Source organism: Apium graveolens, chromosome 8 (genome assembly GCF_009905375.1).
Source record: "Apium graveolens cultivar Ventura chromosome 8, ASM990537v1, whole genome shotgun sequence".
NCBI lineage: Eukaryota > Viridiplantae > Streptophyta > Magnoliopsida > Apiales > Apiaceae > Apium > Apium graveolens.
Genome location: NC_133654.1, coordinates 136,921,080 through 136,941,251, shown reverse-complemented (window position 1 = coordinate 136,941,251; position 20,172 = coordinate 136,921,080).

Sequence of the window (20,172 nt, the reverse complement as noted above, 5' to 3'; positions counted from 1 at the left end):
AAGAGTTCTTCCTAACTTGTTTTGGCTTCCCGCATTCTGTGGCAAAGTGTCCCAACTCATTGCAGTTGAAGCATCGAATGGTGCTTCGATCAACCATCCCTGTTTTATACCCACCACTGCTGGTGTTAGAGGATGAAGATCCACCTTTCTGGAATCTGTTGTAGTTGGACTTGTACTTGAACTTGGGATTCCTTTTGAATCTGACATTTGAGAATCTCTTGACAATCAGGGCCATTGACTCATCCTCCAATTGCTCCAGTTCTTCCAAGGAATAAAAATCATCTCCTGATTGATTTGTAGTAGGAGGATCAAATTCTGCTACTATCACATTATCTTCAACCTTGAAAGACTGTACCATTCTTTCTGACTGTTGAGATTGTTGTTGATATTGTGGTTGTTGTTGTTGTTCATCAGCTACTAGAGCAGTAGACGTTCTGACCACTCTTCCTTTCCCGTAAACTTCCTTCTGCTGAATCTGCTCCAACTCATAAGTCTTTAACACACCATAGAGTCTTTCCAAAGAAATCTCACTCAGATCTCTTGCTTCTCTTATGGCAGTGATTCTATGTTCGAGATGAGTTGGCAGTGTTAAAAGGAACTTCTTGTTGACCTCCCTGATGGAATAGTATTTACCATTAATGTTCAGGTTGTTGATCAATGCATTGTACCTCTCAAACACTTCAGTGATTCCTTCTCCTGGATTGGATTTAAAGTATTCATCCTCAGAGGTTAGGATTTCTAACTTGTTCTCCCTAACTTCCTATGTGCCTTCATTAATAACCTCAATAGTTTCCCGGATATGTTTGGAATCTTTACAATTCATCACATGTCTATTCATCAAGGGATTAAGGGAATCTACTAAAATTAATTGAAGGCTAGCATCCAGGGAGGCTTCTTCTATTTCAGCAGGAGAGAAATCCTCAGGATCTTTCACATAAGTTCTCGCTTTGGTGATCACCACATCATTTTGTATTACCTCTGGTTCAATAACCATAGGAATTTTTGGACCCTTCTTTAACACTTGCAGATATTTGGGATTAGCAACTTGTAAAAACAGTAGCATCTTCTTCTTCCACATAACATAATTTTCTTTATCGAAAAGTGGAATTTTAGCGGTTCCAACTTTTTGTGTAGTCATTATGAATTTTTTGAGTGAATAAAAAATTCAAGGAGTGAAAGAAACACAAAAGTCTAGGATCTAGATTTGTACGTTAATCAGAAGGCTCAGATACCAATTGTTAGGTCCCAATTTGTTTGTAGAAGGGGGGTTGAATGCAAACAATACCGTTTAATCGAATAAAATGCGGAATAAAAAGGTGAAACAAAATTCAAGTTAAATAAAACTTTTATTAAACTTGAAAGGTGTTACAACTATGGTATCGGTTACAAGGGATTAATCTCAAATCAATTACTACAAATCTAGAATAAATTCGACATGAACTTTTTCTATTTTTGCAATTAAAAGATCAAATGCTAAATGCGGTTTGAGATTAAGTTCTAGGGATTTTAATCCGCTAGATTGTTACACAAGAACAAGACAAATAATTCTAGTGGATTGTATTTAACTTTACAATCTAGAATTTTGATCTTGAATAAAGCAGATGAAAAATAAAATGTTGTGCCTTTGTTTTCTGCTGTGTTCTTGACTTGTGTACTCTGTTTGATTGCAATGAAATGATCTGCTTCTGTTTGTTTAAGTAAACAGATCACTCGAATTGAATCAGCATGACATTCGGCAAGACAATCCAAAATGAACTAGCAAGACAATCATTTGAACTGATAGAACTTTCGGTAGGACAATTACTTGACTTGGAAAGACTATCGGTAGGACAATAGAATGACTTGGTAGAACTATCCAGAAAGACTTGGTAGGACTTTCGGTATGACAATCCAATTGTCATACCAGTTCAAATCTGATTTGCTGATTTTCTTTTTGAATATAAATCCAAAATCATTTCTGAAAAATGCATAATATTAATTCATAATTAATTAACCAACTAATTTAATTAATCAATAAATTAATCTTTGCAGATTTAATTTATTCTCTTAATTAAATTAAATGACTTAATTAATTAATAGAGAATTAATACTACTCTTGAACAACAACCATTCTTCTGAAAATCTTCTGAAAATCACTGTCAATTATGAATCAATTCCACCACTTCAATGTAGACACTCGATGTACTGTCTAGTTCATGAGTGACTAACTTTCGTGACGTTTCCTCAAGCCTTGACCTTGATACTCTGATTTTCTTCAGATTAAATCCTTGTAATTACTTGATACCCTGACGAGATCTCTGTCACTTGATTAAATCCACAATCTTGATTTATATCACTGAGGCTTGATCAATTTCTTGAGCTTCTTCCAGTGAATTAAGTCTTCAAGTCTGTAGATGAATAATGTTTCTTAACCCTTTGACAGATGTTACTTTGTGAGATCTCCCTGACGATAGATCCACTATTTACTTATTATATTCTTATTTGAGTTGAGTTAAATCCTCGAATATACAAATAGGCTATGCCATATGCCTTTCAATGTTAAAGACTACTAGGTCAGCATATTACACAGTAATCCTCATTGGATTGAATAGTCACAGAACATTCAAAATACTAACAGAGTATATAGAATCACATCAGATAATATTAAGTATTTAATATATTACAGTTTAAGCACATATTACATGGAGATAAGACAATCTGTAAACACTGATCATAAAGTCTGATGCATGAGAACAAAAACTAAGCAGATTTTGAGAAAGAACCTGAAACCATTCCAAGTTCATTTACCAGTCTTGGAAAAGTAGCTTCATATAGTGGTTTGGTGAAGATATCTGCTAGTTGTTGATCTGTTGAAACAAAATGCAATTCCACTGTACCTTCAATCACATGTTCCCTTATGAAATGGTACCTAATGTTGATGGCTTTGTCATTGAGTGTTGAACTGGATTACCTGTCATAGCAATAGCACTTTGATTATCTCAGTAAATGGGTATTTTAGAAAATTCTAACCCATAGTCCAGTAACTGATTCTTCATCCAAAGAATCTATTCACAACAGCTTCCTGCAGCAATATATTCTACTTCTACAGTTGATGTGGAAATTGATTTCTGTTTCTTGCTAAACCAAGAAACCAATCTGCCTCCAAGAAATTGGCAGCTTCCACTAGTGCTTTTCCTGTCTATTTTACATCCTGCAAAATCTGTATCTGAGTAACCTATTAGCTTAAAATATGATTCTCTAGGATACCACAATCCTAGATCAGTTGTACCCTTGAGGTACTTGAAAATTCTTTTCACAGCTATTAGATGAGGTTCTCTTGGATCAGCCTGAAATCTTGCACAAAGACAGGTAGCATACATGATATCAGGTCTACTTGCAGTTAAATAGAGTAAAGAGCCAATCATACCTCTGTAGTTAGTAATATCTACTGATGATCCAGTATCTTTATCTAACTTGGTTACAGTGGCCATGGGAGTGGATGCAGTTGAACAGTCTTGCATTCCAAATTTCTTGAGTAAATTTCTGGTGTACTTGGATTGATTTATGAAATTACCTTCTTCATTTTGCTTGACTTGAAGTCCCAGAAAATAGCTAAGTTCTCCCATCATACTCATTTGATATCTTGACTGTATTAGCTTTGCAAACCTTTCACAAAGTTTGGCATTTATAGAACCAAAGATGATATCATCAACATATATCTGTACCAAAAGTAAGTCCTTTCCATGGTTGAGGTAGAACAGTGTTTTATCAATTGTGCCTCTGTGAAATCCACTTTCTAGAAGAAATTGATCTAGATTCTCATACCATGCTCTTGGAGCTTGCTTAAGGCCATAAAGTGCTTTGTCAAGTTTGTAGACATGATTTAGAAATTTTGAATTTACAAATCCTGGAGTTTGTTCAACATATACCTCTTCTTCCAATTCTCCATTGAGAAAAGCACTTTTCACATCCATTTGAAAGACATCAAACTTCTTGTGAGCAGCATAAGCCAAAAAGATTCTTATGGCTTCCAATCTAGCAACTGGTGCAAATGTTTCATCATAATCGATACCCTCATATTGAGAGTAACCTTTAGCAGCCAGTCTTGCTTTGTTTCTAGTAATTATGCCATCACTGTCAGTTTTGTTTCTGAACACCCATTTTGTGCCAACAATGGATCTGTTCTTTGGTCTTGGCACTAGGGTCCAGACTTTATTTCTTTCAAATTCATTTAACTCTTCCTGTATTGCTTGCACCCAATCAGTATCTTGAAGAGCTTCTTCCACTTTCTTTGGTTCAGTCTGAGATAGAAAGGAATGATAGAGACATTCATTTGATGTTGTAGTTCTAATTCTGACACCTGCTTCAGGATCTCCAATTATTAAGTCAGGTGTATATGCTTTAGTCCACTTCCTTGCAGATGGAAGTTGTTCTCTAGAACTGGATCCTCCCCCATGATCCATGCTTTCTCCATCAACATTTTCTGATGCTCCTCCCCCGGTAGTTATGCTCTCTGAGACTTCAGAATTTGAGTTGGATCCTTCAAGATTTGAAGAATCAGAGTTTCCAGAATTATCAGAATTTGGCTCATCAGAACTTGATGAATGAGAACTTGAAGAGCCAGTGACAGGTTTTGATGCTTCTTGAGAGTCTTGAGTTGTGGTAGGATCTTCAGCTTGCTCCCCCTGAACAGGTACATTTTCCCTTGGAGTAGTTACCACAGTTTCAATGACATCAGAGTTTAATCCGTCAGAAGTTACAGGATTAGGATTTAAACCATCAGAATTTACAGAATCAGAATTAAAATCTTCATTTTCAAATCTCAGCTGATCATGATCATTGAAATCTTCAAGTCCAGTAATCTTTTTTATCATCAAAAGATACATTGATAGATTCCATGACAAGCCGTGTTCCTAAATTGTAGACTCTGAAGGCTTTCGTGGAAAGTCGATATCCAACAAAAATTCCTTCCTCAGCTTTTAAATCAAATTTTGACAGCTGTTCAGGATGAGTCTTAAGAAAAAAACACTTACATCCAAATACATGAAAGTATTTCAGATTTGGCTTCTTTTTCTTCACCATCGCATATGGTGTTTTTCCATGCTTGTTTATGAGTGTAGCATTTTGTGTAAAACAAGCAGTCTACACAACTTCAGCACAAAAGTAGGTTGGCAGCTTTGCTTCATCAAGCATAGTTCGTGCAGCTTCAATGAGAGTCATGTTCTTTCTTTTTACAACTCCATTTTGCTGTGGAGTTCCAGGTGCATAAAAATCCTGCTTTATTCCATACTCTTTGCAGAACTCTTCCATGATTGGATTCTAGAACTCAGTGCCATTATCACTTCTTATGATTTTAACAAAATCTTTGACCAATTTATCAAGCTGTCTGACATGATTAGTTAGAGTAGATGCAGTTTCATTCTTCTTGTGCAAGAAATACACCCAAGTGTATCTTGTGAACTCATCCACTATAACCATAGCATATTTCTTCTTTGCAATGGACATGACATTGACTGGACCGAATAGATCAACATGTAGTAAGTGATAAGGCTCAAGAATTGAGGATTCATTTTTGCTCTTGAATGAAGATTTTCTTTGTTTTGCCTTTTGACATGAATCACAAAGGCCATCAGGAGCAAATACTGATTTTGGCAGTCCGCTCACAAGAACTTTCTTTACTAACTCATTTAGGTTGTTGAAATTTAAATGAGAGAGTCTCTTGTGCCAATTCCATCTTTCTTCAATTGATGCTCTACTCAACAGACATATTGCAGAACCATCAGAATTTGTTGAAAGTTTGGCTTCATATATGTTACCATGTATGTAACCTTTCAAAACTACTTTTCCTGTAGAATTACTTACAACTTCACAGTGTTCTTCAAAGAAATCCACATGATAACCTCTGTCAAAGATTTGACTCACACTTAGCAGATTGTGTTTAAGTCCTGAGACAAGAGCTACTGATTCAATGATGACATTCCCGAGATTGATATTGCCATATCCCAGAGTTTTTTTCATGTTGCCATCTCCTTAAGAAACTCCTGGGCCAGCTTTCTCCACAAAGTCTGATAGCAGGGCTTTATTTCAAGTCATATGTCCTGAACATCCACTGTCCAGAACTAGGATGTTTTTCCTGTTGCCCTGCAATCACAAAGACCACTATTGGTTAGTTTTAAGGACCCAGACTTCCTTGGATCCTTTGGCCTTTTTAAGTTTGTTAGCATTTGCAGCGGATTTAATTTCAAAGTTTATGCTAACATGCTGTTTATCAGACTTTATATCAGACTTTGTAACAGAATTTACACTCGAAGGAATTATACTAACTTTCTTCAAAGAAGGTTTTATTTGATAATAATCATAGTACAAACTATGATATTCCTTACAAGTATAAATGGAATGCCATAAACTACCATAATGAAACCAAGGATTTTGTGGTTTAAACCTAATAGACTGACTCTTAACTCCTGATTTACGAGGTAAAGAGTTTATATCTTTATTTTTCCTGCAAAAAGAAGCAAGATGGTTAGAGTTTCCATAGTTGTAACATTTCTTTCTAGGAGCATTAGGAGCAGGCATATAATTATTGTTTTTATTCATACCTTCCTTTTCATTCCTATTTTTCCTAGCTTCCTTTACCTTGTTTATATTTCTAATCTCTTTCAGCTTATGCTTAAGCTGCTTCTTTGTCATTAAGCCTATGTTTACTTCAGCTGGTTTATCCTGTTTTAATTTGTCAGAAGTTGACTTTCCTTTTACTTCTGTCTTAGAATCTTTCATCTTTTCAGAATCAGACACAACAGTTTTTGCTACAAATATAACATGATTTACCTTTGGCTTAGCAGTCTGTTTAACACAAATTGGCTCAATTTACACAGTACCTTTCTCACTTTTATCATCTCCATAACCTAAGCCCTCTTTCCTGTTTCCACTACTTAGTATATTCTGAGTTGTTCTGCCAGAGTTAGTCCAAGTTCTGATGATCTCTCTTTCCTTTTCTAAATCAATTTTTAGAGATTCATTCAATTTTAGCACTTCATCTCTAACATACAAAGCCTCATATCTTTCTTTCTTAGTTTGATGAAGAAAAACTAACTCCTTTTCTAAATAGTCATTTCTGTTTTTAAGAGCAAGACTTTCAGATGTTAATATTTCACATGTTAAAGTCTGATCTCTAAAATTAATGAACATGATTTTAAGCTATAATCTCAACTCAGTAATATCATCAGTATGAAAAGCAAAAGTTGTTTGAGGTACCTTTAATTCAGTAGTGTCAGTACTGCTATCAGCATTTGCCATCAAGGCATAATTCACCTCATTTTCAGAGTCTAAAGTGTATGTCTAGCTTCTCTTCTTTGTGACAAGTGCCTTGCCTTTATCAATTTTTCCTTTCTTGCAATAAGGAGATATGTGGCCTCTTTCACCATAATTGTAGCATTTGACATTTGAGTTGTCTCCTCTGTCAGACTTTCCTCCTTTGCCTTCAGACTTTCTGAACCCTTTCTTATCAGAACTTCCACCTTTCCTGGAAAACTTCTTGCCATTTCTGAATTTCTTGTAGGCTATCTTTGTGATACCTTTCACCATAAGAGCACACATTTGCATCATCTCTACATCAACATCAACTTCAGATAAACTTTCAGTTTCTGAATCATCATCATCAGAATATGATGACTCTGAATCAGACTTTATGATGAGAGCCTTTGCTTTGCCCTTCTTTGAGACAACAACTTTAGGAGACTCCTCCTCAGCTTTAAGAGCAACTGTCCTTGACTTTCTTCCATGCCACTTGCTCCTTTGATCCATCTCAAGTTCATAAGTCTGGAGCATACCATAAATTTCATCAAGAGTAGTTTCAGTAAGGTCATAGTTGTCTCTTATGATAGTAGACTTCAAATCCCAATTTTCAGGAAGAGCTAAAAGGAATTTTAGATTTAAATCTTCAAGATCATATTCCTTGTCCAACAATGCCAGATCATTCAAGAGTTTGACAAACCAGTCATATAAATCAGTTAATGACTCATCAGCTTTTGAGTCAAAGTGCTCATACTCTTGAGTGAGTATAGTCCTCCTGTTCTTTTTGATTGCATCAGTTCACTGGCATCTTGTCTCTAAAGCATCCCATATCTCCTTTGTAGTCTTGCATCCAATTACCCTGTTTCACATGACATTATCAATTGCACTATGTAGCAAATGCCTTACCGTTGCATCCTTAGCAATAGATGAGATATCTTTAGGTGTCTATTCACCTCTCTCATTTGGTTTGGTCTTTGCTGGTTGATCAGCAACTGCAACAGAGAGCTTGCTAGGCTTATATGGTCCTTCATTAATTCTGTTAAGGTATTCTGGATCTGTAGCTTCCAGAAACATAGCCAGCTTCACTTTCCATATGGGATACTCAGAAGGTCTTAGTATGGGAACCCTAATAGTCTCATATCGACTGTGGGTTTGAGTGTTTTGAGTTTCTTGAGTTTTGGTGGGCTTAGTTGGGGTTTGTGTTTCTTCAAACATGATTGTTTGGATCTTTACTGTATGTGTGTTAACAGAATTGCTCTGATACCATTTGTTAGGTCACACAACACTATAGAAGGGGGTTGAATATAGTGTTTATACAATCAAATCGATTTCAACACAAGTATATAACAAAGATCAAGTAAATTCAAATAAACTCCATTATAATAGAACTGTTGTTCTCTCTCAGTGATGAACAATATCACTAAGAGCTGCTAGGTTACGATGTATAATCTTCTCGATAATGATAACACATATAGTGTAAACTCTAAGTTGTGTTTATATAGTACACAGTTATAAGATATCTTCTAATTTATATGGAATATAATTCTGTCTCCTAAAATATATCAATCAAATATCTTCTGCAAGTCTTCTAGTCCTCTAACTCTTCATGCATATCTTCTTTTGTTTTAGTCCAGATCTTCTCTTGTAAATCAGCCACATTCCTTATCTGAAGTCTTCCCGCACTTAAGTCCTGATATATATCTTCTGACGCCTTATGTTTTGATATTAAGTTCTGAATTCAGTAAGTTCTGATTTCAGTAAGTCTTGATAAGTCCTGTTGTTAAGTTCTGAAAACTTAACACAAATCAAATTAGACATGACATCTCAAATATATCTAACAAAAGAAGTGAGCAAATAAGATTTATGTAATTTATAAATGTGTTTATAAATTGATGATTTGGTGAAATATGTAAAATTATAAAAAATTAAGCAGGACATGCACAGACAAACAAATCAAATTGACAATTAATCTATATATAAGCAAAACACCTTCTTAACATCCATTTAATTTCATAAAATAAAGATATATTTAACTAAAACTTATAAATAAACATATTTCTATACATAACCATCATACTAATTATCATTTATTATTATAATCATAGAATGTCTCATCAAATTACAAAGTTCAACATCAACATCATACATTATGATTAATATTACCTCTTAATTCTGAAAATCAGCAAACTCTTATTGTTGGTTAAAAATATGGCATCTAGGCTTTCAAGATTGGAGCAATAAGTAGAAAACAACTACATGTGCTAATACTTAGAACTCAGGCCTCCGGAAACTTAGATATTCCTGCAAAATTTCATGTTCTTTTAGCAAAGTAATTATAATACCCACTAAAAATTTAACACAAAGGAAGTAAGAGAGAAAGGAGAAGAGAGGGAGTGATTGACTAATTTGTAGTTCTTGCAGTGACATGTGTTGTTGGTTTATGGGTGCTTGGATGTACTCTTTTTTTTGCTATTAGTTTTTTCGACTTATTGCGATATCATTACAGCATCATGTGGTCGAGCCGAAGAAACAACTCTCAACATAATTGATAGCCACTTTAAGTTAATATTCTTTTCCTGCATTTTTGTGCATAATAAGAAAACCGAAAAAAGAGCTAAACTTGCTATAGATAGACACAAAGTGCGTCTGGTAATTTATTGCAATGGATGTAAATGAACTCATATAAAATACATTTATATATTAAAAGCACAAAATTTTAAAAATAAGAGCGATGTACACATTTTCAAATCAACAACATAAATTTCATACCTCTAAACAATGCAAATTAAAAAATATCTACACATTCTTTTACACTGACAATAAGATATATACAATATATCATACAATTTGGCCTATAAATCAGTTCCACCTCTGCTACAAAGTAATATGATAGACTGACAAAACAAAAGTTAAATAAATTGCTAGCTTGGCTAGTGACTACATAAAGAATATTTTTTTAAACAACATAAAAAATATTAAATTCAATTTCATCTTCGCTTAAAATAAATTACATCAACTACAATCATGTAAATGCACAACATTTAATACTTTCAAGTTAGGATTAGAAGCATTTCAGTAAACCTGATTTGAGCATTTAGTCAAACACGATATATGTGAACTCTCAAGTCTCAAATTAAAAACTCCAAGAACTCTTCATCAGAATACAACATTACTTAAAAATCAAGTTTTATATTTCTGCTATTAATCTCACATTCATCAATATGCAAAACTCAATCCAGAAAAACATAAAAGCATGTAGTTTGTATTACAAAAACGCATACCTCCGTTGACAATTTTATAAACACTGCTACATAATTCATCAATATATCATAATTTTCTATACAAATCAAAACAAATCTAAGTAAGAATATTCATTAACAAACTTCGCAAGAATATGAAACATAATATTTTATCATGTATATTTCACATGGCATTTTGTCATTTTGGATTATACGAAAACTCAAACAAATCTAAGTTTTATAAAATTATACCATTCGGTATTATATTTTTTTAACTTGAGTATTGCGGACTTTAATTGTACACTTGTAATCTTATATTTATATACTTAATTAAGGAGTTGAGATACCTACTTTTATATGATTTTTGTAATAAGAGGTTGTCGTTTAATCTAATGTGATACCTCATTCTGAATTTTTATTATCAATAGTCTCAAATCAATGAACAAAGTCTTCGCAGCATTACATCAAATACCTTATGAGACAAAGAAAAACACTCATTTTTTTCCATTTACGCAGTTTAAAAACATACCTAAAGCACAGAAAAACAATCTCAAAGAGTAACAAAAAAATATCATATACACAAAACTAAAAAAATCAAACACTTTAAACTATAACAATCAGCATATTTGTTCTATGCATTTTATCAAACATGCAATGACATTTATATTAACTATAGAGCAATTTTACAAATATCTCATATGCATCTAAATAAAGTTACCTCAAAATCAATAGGAATTACAACATTGACACAAGTCTCTTATATGCATCAATTTAAAGACATAGATGCAGTTATTAACCTTCGATTTTACTGAGAACTTTCACATCTTCTGCAAGATACACGTTTTCAGCTACATATTTTAAAAAATCACCATTTTAAAACTTGTTAGTGCAAAATATTTAAAATCATATACAACAAAACTAAGTTATACCAAAGTAACAACAATAAATTAAAAGAACAGAGAATGAACAAATCAAGAAGTAATAAAAAAATCAAAGAAAACTGGGTACATAAAAATGGGAGAGAGAAAATTTAATCTAAGATAGCACTCCTTATATAGGAAAAAAGGGTCTCAGGTAGCCTCAACTACCGAGAAGTGCAACTTTGCAACATTGTTCTTTAGAAAACTACGAATACGAATTAACTTTACTAACAGTGTAAAGAGAGAATACAAATTTCACCTTCTTTACCATGCTTCTTTTTTCCTTTATCATGATGCTTGACATGGTATCTCCATTGTGATAGCATAATTAGAAAACAAACTACAAATCAAGATATAATTTCAAAATTATAAGTACCAACGACGAATGTGAACAAAAATATGAGGAAAAACATATATTAACATAAAATTTAGACAAAAAGCATACAATTTGTATAATAAAAACACATACCTCCGTTCATGATTTAAAACAATTAAATTCATAAAACTTATTGCACAAAATACGAATCTACTCTAAAACACATACAAACACTTAAAACAAATACAAAGAGTTGAAATTCTCTAGGAAATTTAATCAAATAGTTGGTCTACGAACCTTTTGTAAGATTAAAAGTGAAAATTCTTGTGATTTCTTTTTATCTCGCATTCATCATCCTGTAAAACATGAAAATCAAACGAAACCCGATTAAAATTTGCATATAACCTGCAAAAGAGAGAGAGAGATGAATGAGATTCTGAGATTCGAAAGTTGTGAGAAGAAAACTAATTGATTATACGTGTGTTTGAATTTGTCTATGTGTATATATCAATCTAATCTTATTTAACTGAATGCACAAATCAAGTAAGATATAAATTAGTGATAGTTTCTATAAATAAGTAATTTGAAATTCAAAATTATTACAAATAAAGGAGTATTGGTTAACAAATAATGAGTGATATGAGAAAATCATGGTAATATCTTAATTTGAATTTGAATTTCAAAAAATATGCTTATGAGAAAAGCATGCATGGTTTGATTTTTTTAAAATCATTTTCCATAGAGATTGATTTTGAAATTCAAAAATAGGTAAATAGTAATCAAGATGGGACAATTGAAGCTAATTGGATAGTCCATGAATATAGAAAAATATATAGGATTTGGGTCATGGATAAATTTTTTACCCATTGGTAAATTAAGGAGTAGTCATTAAAATATATAGATTGCCCTTTTTGGTTGAGCATGCTCCATTCCTGAGTAAACGACTAATTCATGTGTTTTGACTCAGTTTCCAACGTGAATCCTATAGTGCGAAGACATTTTATTTTGTTCACCATGATAGGTTGATATTAGCTATTAAATTAATGAGTTGATTGTTAAGGTACTATCAACTACTTAATAATTAGCTATTAAGCTTATCAGTCGATTGTGGTTGTATCCCTTGAATAGATATAGATATGAATATATATGGTTTTCCACGAATTCTTTAAAAATCAGTTGAGTCTTTATTTCAACTGTGAGAAATACAAGTTCTCAATCATTTACACTTTGACAATCTAATATTCATATTCGTTGATAGTCTGCTCTTGTATCAATTTATTCAAAGATTAAGATATTCTTTGAGGCTCACATAGATCATTAATCGATTGCATGATACTTTAAGTATTAAGCAATCACAACTTGTTACAAGTAAATTACATCCATTAAATTATATTTATTTCAAAAATATCGATTGAAACTATAAAGTATAGTAATTTTTTCACCGGTAACTACATTATACAAGTATTTTCCACTAACTAGTAATAAACAAAAGAAAATTCTAACCAAGTGTAGAGATATAATTTTTTTATGTCATTGAAATGAAAAGTTTTACAATAAAGTTATTAATACTAGAATTTAAAAATTCCTTGATCCTGAGCATATTTTGCATGATTTTAGTTCTTCTTTTTTCCTATTTCTTTTTCTTTCTGTGCTTGCACTACTAAATATATGTTATCAGACATTGATTTTTGGTTATTGTCTTTCTAAAAATTAATCATTGTTTTCATGTGTGCTGTTAAAAGTTATTTGATTTAGATATCAATTTTAGTCATTGTACAAGTCATTCTTAAATACCGTTTTACTGATAAATTATGTTTTTTGTGTTATAATTTATTAATAAAATTGCATAATTATTAGTTGAGTATTGTCATTTTTATGAAGTTTAAATTTTTTTAGGTGAATTCTTTAGATTTTCATCAATCTATCACTCAAAAATTCTAGCGGATATGTAAGATACTCGCATAATTGCCAATTTGCCACCTCGAGCCTATACATTTGTTTTACTTCTTTCTCGTCAGTAATCATCTTATAGGGTTCAAATACAATATTTTAATCTTTCGGTGCATACAGCAAGTCAGGTTCCTTACTACAACAACGTCATTTGTCTTAGTCACCTTATCTGAGATGTCATTAGCCATTTCCTTACCGAATGAAAGTAATTTGTTAAGTATATATTAAATTCTCCTCAGGTTCCCTTTTCACTCTTCTAGCCTCATTTGTCTCATGTTCTAAAGATAATTGAGACTGAACCTTCTTGGAAACTGAGCTTGTTTATTGAATATTGGGCTATTTGGAAGTGATAACCATCGTCTTTCTATTTTTGTGATTGATTGTCTCTAGCAACCTAAGTTTGTGATATTAAGTGCCCATGCACCACATTTATATTCTCCCACCTTTTTGTGATCATCAACTAGGAAAAACATTTACCTACTTGTCATGATTTAACACTACCATAATCGAAATAACACTTTTAAATGTTGGTGGGAAAAAATATCTTTATGTTATGCATATTTCAATTGCGTATTATATAATTTATCCGGTCCGTTCATAACATGCCCATAACCCGCCCAATTATAATTAGTCGTCCATCTTACTTCAGCTTATTACATACAATATATCCAATTCTTTTCCTTAAAAATATATTTCATTGCGATATCCTGCTGAAAATCAATCAATTTTGTAACACCCCCAAATCTGGGGTCGGGGATCCGGGTTGTCACGAGTTTCATTTCCCTTAATAACACCCAATCTTAATAAATAATCAACTACTCTGTACTGTGACCCCACAATAAACACACACACCACAAGTTATAGTCTCAGAGATGAATATCCAAAAATAATCACAAGTCGTTTTATTCCACAATTATATGCCAATGCACCTTAAACAGGTTTCTGAATAAATTTACATTTCTTTGCCATTATTACAATTCATGATATACATAAGTCTGGTACATTATTAGTTGAAAACTTAGCCTATTGGTAATTTCTACCTCAGCTACAGCGGCCTCAACGCTTCCAGAAAGCTGCGGTACATTTCCTATCCGCTTGCGAATTGGGAGCTTGGTCCTATTCATCTTATCTATCTGATGTTGTGTGATGAAAGAAGAAGCAAGGGTGAGCAGCAAGCCCACCAAAATAATATGTATAATGATTAACAATATATGAGCCTTCTCATAGTACTCATGAAAGTCTTGGTCAAAAGAAATGAACCAAGTTGATATCGTAATGCGATGAAGTCGCAAAATATTCAGTTTATATATATATACACATATACTTTTCAAAATATGGGAAGTCCTCTTCCATGCATAATATACACAGAGTTCCAGTTTATAACTGTATAAAAATATCGTTGCAAGGTGATCTCATATATCTACCCTTGTCTCAACGTTTTTCTGAAAATCTTTGATATGCATAAGATAATCATTAACTAGATATAAGTTGAAAATATGAAGTTACAAGATACCCCAATATACTTATATCTTTTCCAAATATTACTTGAACTACCACCGTTCAAGTTATAATCAGTTCAAAAGTTCATCACATAGATGAGACTACAAGACAAGATTTGAATAGATTCAATCTTTGAAATATTTTGAAGGAAATGAAGTTATGATATACCTCATTAAGTCCCGATATATATATACACCTATATATATATATACGTTTCCTGAAAACCTCTGTCATGTAAAGTATGAACAGAATTGCAATATCCAATAAATTTGGAAAGGAAAGAATTTTGGCATAAACCTGATATCTTGCTGATCAGGCAAAGATACCAATAAGTAACCTTTTCTACTAGTAGATGGACGAATTCCCCACTGGTCATCACCCTGGTCGCAATAGGACCTTATGCTGGACTGCCACTCAGCCACTTACGCATTTGATGGACTCCCACTGAGCCACTTACACTTTCATGGACGCCCACTGAGCCCATGTTGCTTATGCTGACTCAATAGATGGACTTACTTCCCGAACCTTGGGTAAGTAATCAATTCATTTATCTAAACAACAACCTCGTTGCGAATATAAAATACACCACAGAGCCGGATCCCTCAGGTTTTGAGCGAGTATTTAAATCCCCTTTAAAAGGAAGATCTTAAATATAAAAATGAGTTTTGGGATCCGCTCTAACCTTTAAAAATCATTTTGAAGACTCGAAAACACTTTAAAGAGTGTTTGGAGTAATGCTGATTTAATGAAGTAAATCAGTCCCAATATTTTTAGAAAATATCTGAATATTATTATTTAAATAATATTCCCATAAAGAATAATCTTTATACAAATAATTGAAGTAGAAGTTGTAAGATTTATACTTGAAAGGAGTATTAAATAACCAAAGATATACTTATACGAAAGTTCTATCTTTATTTGAATAATCAAAAATAAGTTTGATTATCGACACCTTATTCTTTAATAAAATAAAGAATATATCTCAGCAAATAATCGGAGTCATAGATCCTCAAATGAATATTCAAAATAATATTCAATAAATAAAATAAAAGGAGTCATAAGTCCTCAGATGAATATTCAAGTAATATTCATTAAATAATATAAAGGAGTCATAAGTACTCGAATGAATATTATAAATAATATTCATATAATAAAATAAAGGAGTCATAAGCCCTCGAATGAATATTCGAAATAATATTCATATAATAAAATAAACTTAAAGTTATCGAATAAACCTTATTCGATTAATAGTTTTGAAAACTATAACCATATATATATAAAAATATATATATTATACTCGGGAACATCGACTCCCGGTTTAGAAATATGTTCACCTTTTGATCCTCTATACTAAGGGTACACTCAAATACCGCTTATCTCTAGCATAGGTATTATCAACTAAATCAACAGATATATGTATCAAGAATACGAAACAGGCATGCATATATATCATATCACATGCCACAATATATCGCAAGAATTTGCTAATTAACCATCATGCATCTATCACAAGATAATGCATATACATATGTATACATCACAACAACAGTATAACGGGTAGAAAACTTGCCTGAGCGACTGAGGGTTACAAATGGCTCGGGACGAGTCTGGTAACCTATAAGCAACAAGTAAGTTGGAATTAAACCAAAGTCACTTGTAAATCTATACTTTAACTAACTTAGACTCTAACGCTTGTTTTGCGCTTACTGATTCTCTTAAGTCACTCGGGTACCCTCGGCTCCACCATTTTTAATAATTTAACCTTTACGAGTTTTAAGGCGATTCCTTCGCGAGTGTCTTACCAACTGCCTAACACACTTACCATAAATGTTTCATACATTAATTAACCCTTTTTGGTCTTTAACCTATATTTCAAAGTAAGGCGAGGGGAAAAGTTTCGTTCGCGAAACGCCGTTACTTGAAACAGTCGTTTCTCCTAAACCGTGCATCGGAATCGAACGAACTACATATCAAAACGAAGCTCGTAACACGGGCTATTTAGACATGGTAATGGTCATAATCTAGCAGGGGGTTCTCGGGTCCTAATGTTATGCACAAGAACAGTGTAAAGAAAATCGGACGTTACGACGGCTATGTTTACGCGATTTCCCAATTTTAAACCATTCGAAAACCATCCCAATTCAACCTCAAATCAATCATACAACTAACATCCATCCTTATCACATCATAACAGCCCCAATCAATTCAATTTTTAACATTCATACTTATGCCTAAGCTTGAATTTAACTATACTACATTCTTTTAACCAAAACAACAAGATTTACCATTCCATTTCAATACCACTTCAACCCAAACTCTAAACCACAAACATTAAGCTACAATATCACCATAATAATCAAAATCATCTTATTAAACATAGGAATCTAGGGTTTGGAGATGATATACCTTCCTTGAAGTGGTGGGAGTAGCTAGGAAGCCTTAAGAAGCTTTGAGAAGTCTTAGGGATGCTTGGATCTTAAAGGAAACCAAGAAAAATTTCAAGTTAAAAACTTGAAAACACTATTCATTGTCTTCTTCATTGATTTAATGAAGAAGATTGAGAAAGAATTGATGGCTTAAACTCATGATATAGCCCTAACTATGCATAAGGATGATTAGGGAATTAACTCACCAATTTAGGAAGCTTGGATCTTGAATTTTTGAAATTTCTTGCCTTTGGAATAGTAAAAAGCCGAGAGCAATTGAAAAATAATGCCTTGGTTTCTTTTTGTTTTGATGAAGAATGAAATATTTGGCTTGGTTGATTTGGTTTTGTTTTGTTTTTGGTTAATTACCAATTTAACCTTGATTTTGTGTGGTTAATAATCCACCACATTTCATTCCGTCCCATGTCATGCCTATGTCATGTTGTCATGTCATCTTTCCCTCCTTGTCCTCTTCTCATTGGTTGGGTGACATCACTCTCTCTAATCCCTTTGATTAACTTCCTAATTGTTTTCCTAATGACCGTTGATCTGTTATACGGTTCGCTTAACTTTTGTTTTCGTTTATCGTTTGAGGGATCATACCCGGGATCTTATTACTTGGGTTCCCTTAACCTTTCTCAATACATTATATTCCTTTTTATGATCCTCTCTATAATCCTTTAATTTAAATCCTTCGTATCCTGTTACCTTATATTCAATTCTTTCCGTATCTAGTGGATTTCCGGGAAAAATCAAAGTGTTTGAATTTGGATTCTGACGATCTTTACATACACTTATATCCCATATAAAGTACTAATAAAATCTCAGAATATCCATATCAGAACCCCTACATAGTGTGGCATGAAAAGTTTTCTCATTCAGCAAAAACACTATTCATAAGGGTTTCAAAAATTTCCAAAAATTGGGGTTATTACAGTCTCCCCTCCTTAAAAGGATTCCGTCCCGGAATCAGATAGAAAATGAATAGGGATACTCTCTTAGCATTACACTTTCTAATTCTCAAGTAAATTCTCTCACATTGTGGTTCTTCCATCAAACTCTGAATAGTTTGATAATCCTTCTCCTAAGCACTTGTTCCTTTTTCAATCTATAACCCTTCCTGGTTACTCCATATAGGTTACGCCGGGTTGCATGTTTATGTGATCATATGCCCCTATTTGTATGGCATCCGAATTACACTTCCTTAAGATTGATACGCGAAACACGTTATGACTTGCTACAGGTTCGGGGGTAGGGCTAGCTCGTAAGCTAACTTTCCAATCCGTCTTAATATCTCAAAGGTCCAATGTATCTTGGGCTTAGTTTTCCTTTCTTTCCGAATCTCATTAACCCTTCCCAAGGGAATATCTATAACAACACTAGGTCCCCTACTTCCCATTCCTTGTCATTTCGTGTCAAATCAGCATACCTCTTATGTCCATCTTGGGTTACTACCAGCCGTCCTCTGATTAGATCTATTATATCCCTGGTCCTTTGGACTACTGCGGGTCCGAACATCTTGCGCTCTACAACTTCATCCTAACATAAGGGAGATCGACATTGTCTTCCCTCAAAAATCGCATATGGCGATATCTCAATACTGACATATGATCTATTGTCATGAGAAAACTCAATCCGCGTTATGTGATCATTCCAATTTCTTTCAAGTCTATTGCACAGACTCTCATTATAGCTTCTAGCATTATAGCTTTTGCTTCTCACTACCCATTCTTTTCCAGTTTGTAGTCGCTACTACCTTCCATTTCTAATATTATACTGGTTATAATTCTGCTCGTTAGCGTTCTATAACCTTTTAATAACCACGTCAACCTTAGTATCACGAATGTGTTTCCATTCCGCATACTACCACCACTTTATTACTCCTTTTTCAGTTGTTTCTATTTTCCAAAATTTGATCAATCATATAGAAGTAGAGGAATTTGTTGAGAGATCACTATGATCATGAACACTTGTTACATTGCATAGTTAGTACAGAAGGTGGCCAGCCTTTAGTACTTGAAAAGCAATTAAACAATAGCTGGTATCCTACTCGGCTTCTATCACACAGATAGATAGTCATTCGGCAATACCTCCCCTTCTGGAAGGGTTGTTCTTCTCAGTTATATGAAATGAAAAGAAGAGAAAAGAACGAACTGAAGAGAATTGTATATATGAAAAAAAATATTGCCATAAAATATCTGGCTTGGAACCTACCTCTGAATTATAGAGGTTTGTCATAGGAGAACAAAACATATATGTATTTATATCAACATCAAGTATTATAGCATCGTATTTCACATGCCTAAATATTTATTATTCCACCCATCATTCTACGGACCCATGCTCTTCCTCGAGCTTATACTCAAACACCTATGAAACTCCCTCGACATCGAAAATCGAATCTGGAATCTCATTTTATACATCATCGTTAATAAAATTCTATGCTTGCACCGCAACCTTCCTCGTATAGTAATACGACGCTCTATTGATAAGAAAGAATAATATTCAATAGGTAGATACTCTACTTAATTAGTCTATCAATGATAACT